The 4468-nt window shown below is 34.4% G+C and overlaps 1 protein-coding gene across 7 annotated transcripts in view; it reads left to right on the top strand.

Annotated features, from left to right (window-relative positions):
- The window catches only part of LOC106473613 (GTP-binding protein Di-Ras2-like), a 22852-nt gene that overhangs the window by 9598 nt on the left and 8786 nt on the right, over nt 1-4468 (top strand). For 3 of the 7 annotated variants that reach the window (XM_022402013.1, XM_022402014.1, XM_022402016.1), the window contains exon 2: nt 1606-1797. The exons of the other annotated variants lie outside the window; for them this stretch is intronic. The gene's annotated coding sequence lies outside the window, so the exon portion shown is untranslated. The remainder of the gene's footprint in view (nt 1-1605; nt 1798-4468) is intronic. 7 annotated transcript variants of the gene reach the window in all.

A 4468-nucleotide genomic window follows, 5' to 3' on the forward strand; every position in this document is an offset into this window, starting at 1 on the left:
GCGTTAGTATGACATCGGTTAATGTAGGAGAACTGTTAGTAGAACATCAGTTACTGTAGGAGAACTGTTAGTAGAACATCAGTTAATGTAAGAGAACTGTTAGTAGAACATCAGTTACTGTAGGAGAACTGTTAGTAGAACATCAGTTACTGTAGGAGAACCGTTAGTATAACATCGGTTAATGTAGGAAAACTGTTAGTAGAACATCAGTTACTGTAGGAGAACTGTTAGTAGAACATCGGTTAATGTAGGAGAACTGTTAGTAGAACATCAGTTACTGTAGGAGAACTCTTAGTAGAACATCAGTTAATGTTGAAGAACCGTTAGTATAACATCGGTTAATGTAGGAGAACTGTTAGTGGAACATCACTTAATGTAAGAGAACTGTTAGTAGAACATCAGTTACTGTAGGAGAACTGTTAGTATAACATCGGTTAATGTAGGAGAACTGTTAGTAGAACATCGGTTAATGTAGGAGAACTGTTAGTAGAACATCAGTTAATGTTGAAGAACCGTTAGTATAACATCGGTTAATGTAGGAGAACTGTTAGTAGAACATCGGTTAATGTAGGAGAACTGTTAGTGGAACATCACTTAATGTAAGAGAACTGTTATTAGAACATCAGTTACTGTAGGAGAACTGTTAGTATAACATCGGTTAATGTAGGAGAACTGTTAGTAGAACATCGGTTAATGTAGGAGAACTGTTAGTAGAACATCGGTTAATGTAGGAGAACTGTTAGTAGAACATCGGTTAATTTAAGAGAATCTTTAATGGAACATCAGTTACTGTAGGAGAACTGTTAGTATAACACCAGTTAATGTAGGAGAACTGCTGGGAATTTACACCGTGAATTAAAAGATGAGAACTGTTAGTAGAACATCAGTTAATGCAGGAGAACTGTTAGTAGAACATCAGTTAATGTAGAAGAACCGTTAGTATAACATCGGTTAATGTAGGAGAACTGTTAGTAGAACATCAGTCAATGCAGGAGAACTGCTAGGCTTTTACACCGTGATTTTATAGATGAGAACTGTTAGTGCTTTCACGATGTGAGTTATTGTATAATATTTTTAGTACTTCTACAACGTGAGCTAATGTTTGAAAACTACTCGTGTTTCTATCATGTGAGCTGATGTATGAAATATTTTTGTGATTTTATAACATAAGTTGATAAATAGGAATTTTTAGAACTCTTATTAGTGGGTCGAAATAAAGTAACCGTTAAACATTTTGAGCATGATGTGACGTAAAACCTGTTGTTCTTCCTATAAAGTTAACTGATGTACAAGAACTGTTAATACTCTATCATTTTAGATGATGTGTTGGAACTGTTAGTACTTCATAACTTTAGATGATGTGTTGGAACTGTTAGTACTCCATAATTTTAGATGATGTGTTGGAACTGTTATACTCCATAACTTTAGATGATGTGTTGGAACTGTTAGTACACCTATAACTTTAGATGATGTGTTGGAACTGTTAGTACACCTATAACTTTAGATGATGTGTTGGAACTTTTAGTATTCTATAACTTTAGATGATGTGTTGGAACTCTTAGTATGCCTATGACTAAGGTACATACTTACGATTTCTTACATAAGTGAGTCAGGTGTGGCCAAGTAGTTAGCATGTTTGGAAAGTGAATCCGAAGATCCATGGTTCGCGACCCGTTACAAAAAAACCAACAAAAAAACGTGAGGCCACTGATCAAATCCTACTATTTGATCAGATAAGAGTTTTTGGGGGTGGATACTGTTGTGCTGATGTATAATAACTGTTAGTATTCATTGAAGGTGAGTTGATTTTTAAGAATTGTTATAGTTCCTACAGCCTAAGTTAATTTAAAGTAACTGGTAGTATTGTTATAGCTTGAGATGACGCACAGGAACTGTTAATGTTCATATAACGTGAGCTGATATATACATATAACTATGTTAGTTCCTAAACAGCCAATACTATCTATTGCTATTATAACAAACGCTCGAGCTGTAGAACTTGTTGTGATCGTGCTTTAAAAAAGTTAAAGCATCATATATTTAACAGAATAAGAGTTTTAGAATACGTGCCTAACTTTAGGGGTTGCTTAAGCACGTTTCAAAGTACTGAGTGTTTACGAAATATACTTACAGTAGACGTAGCGACGAGTAGCGTTGCATTAAATGAGATTTGTTGAGCCAAATACAATATGTTTTCCTTTTAAAGCTTGGCAAAAAACAGATTACCTAACACAATTTGGAATAATCTGAACACATCTAAATGTCATGTGGCCTATCGATAGAAATAAAGATTTTAACGTTTAAATCTATATTATATTAACCTATAATAAAATAGCATTAGACTCGAAGTTTTAAGGAGTAAAGGTACTGGCAGATAGTCTGGCATGGTGAAGTTTCATATCAGTAAACATACATGATCTTTTGGGCCTGTTCTTGTCACACATGCAACATGCATACAGTAATTACGTCGATCAACGTTGTCATGACGACTCACGCGTATTTGTTTCTTCGTTGTCCTGACAGCACATAAAACAAGAACACATCAGCTCCCTTTTTTTTAAACCCCTTCCTACCAAAAATAGAAATAACTTGAAATAATACTTTAGGGGGGAAAGAATTCGGTTTTAATGATGAACAATATAATAATTAACACAGTTACTAAGAGACTATTCAGTAGGGTTAAAATTATGATGCCCTGTCTTGATTTTACAATATTAACCTCTGAAAACTGGTGTAATGTATTAATTTGACCGTTGGATACCCTTACCGTTTCCGACTTTGAGCCAAGATTTTCCACCAGCTTACGATTTCTCGCATAAATGAGTCAGGCGTGGCCACGTTCTTAGAGTGCTCGGAAAGTGAATCCGAAAGTCCCCGGTTCGCGACTCGCTACCACAAACTCTGCTGTTGGCTATGCTTTCTTTCTAGTCTACGAGATCAAAATTAGGAACGATCATGCCCAGATAGACCTTACTGTAGCTTTTCGCGAAAATCTCAAACAAACAATCGTTTCCCAGCCCATAGGTGAAACTCGTGAGTCCCAGGGGATGAGCTTTTTCTTTCCTTGTTTTGAAATTCTTAATAAATCACTAAGATGTAGTGGAGGTGTCATGTGAAAATAACTACCACATAGTTTAATTATCACTAATAAAACTCTAAGGATAACATCTGGTTAAGGATATTCATACTTACTCATTCGTCCATGTGTGTTATTAACAATTGTCAAAGATGCCGCTAGGAGTATATTTCCATCTAATAGTATCTAGTGAAAACATTCAAGATTCAAGACTATTAATGCGAATAATGTTTGTTTGTCTGTTGTTAAGCGCAAAGCCATACATGGGTTATCTGTATTGTTCCCACCAGGGGTATCAAAAACTCGGTTTTTAGCGTTATAAGCCTTCGGACTTACCCCTGAGTCACTGGGGATAATGTGAAGTAGAAATTAGGTATCCTCCACAGTTTTACAGACAAAGAAATTTTATAGAAGGTATATTTAACAATAGAGTGAAAATTTCTCTTCCATGATTGGGTTTTTATTTCATTTAAATTTCAAGCTTTCGATTAACGTTTCAAGCATATCGTCCACGTCATAAGCTTACGTTAATACCTGAAAAGATATATATACAAGAATAGCAAAAATTGTTAATTTAAATGAGGGGAATGGAGATCTTCAAAAAAGTACAGAAAAGTTGAATCAAAATGAAAAAAGATTATATTTTCAAATCTACAACTAGGGACTCTAGGCTGGAAATAGTGTCTACATTATTTTTACTATGTCTACAGTACTTATCAATTTTTAAATTAATAATTTTTCCTAATCTTGTTTTTAAGTTTTTCTGTGTCCATTTATGGAAAATGAATTTTAAGCTAAGTACGTGCATATGTATTCAGCTGAATGTTACATGTTTTTGAACAGTTTAATGTTGCATTAGCTTTTTTTTCCATCCAACCACCACATTGAACTTATTCAAAATAAATAACAAATCTACAACAAATAATAAACACATGTATTGGTATGCAACTACGACAAACAAAACGTAAAGTTGTTCTCGTAAGACCATCTTGAAGGCAAAGATTGTATCATCACAGATTTAATGACCAGTTTTCATCTGTGTCACAGTGTAATGTTACAAAAGATGAGCAGGAACAAAGCAATCTCATCAGAATGGAATAATGCTTCGTCCAAGATTATACAACACAGGTTAATGCAATGTAAACAGACAGTAACATGCTGACCTTGTTAGGTCTACACGACACATATGTATGTTATTCAACTTTCTGCTTTACACAAATGTTTTCTAGAATAAGGCGACACAAATAATGCATGCAAAAATAGACAACAGCGACACACTTAATGTAAATCGCCAATTATGACAACATCTACAAGCGCTACCTTAACACCAACTATTAAAAATAGCAATAGCTACATGAAATAATGCTATATGTAATGGTAATAAATATTGAA

The sequence above is a fragment of the Limulus polyphemus genome, unplaced genomic scaffold (genome assembly GCF_000517525.1).
Source record: "Limulus polyphemus unplaced genomic scaffold, Limulus_polyphemus-2.1.2 Scaffold6326, whole genome shotgun sequence".
Lineage (NCBI taxonomy): Eukaryota > Metazoa > Arthropoda > Merostomata > Xiphosura > Limulidae > Limulus > Limulus polyphemus.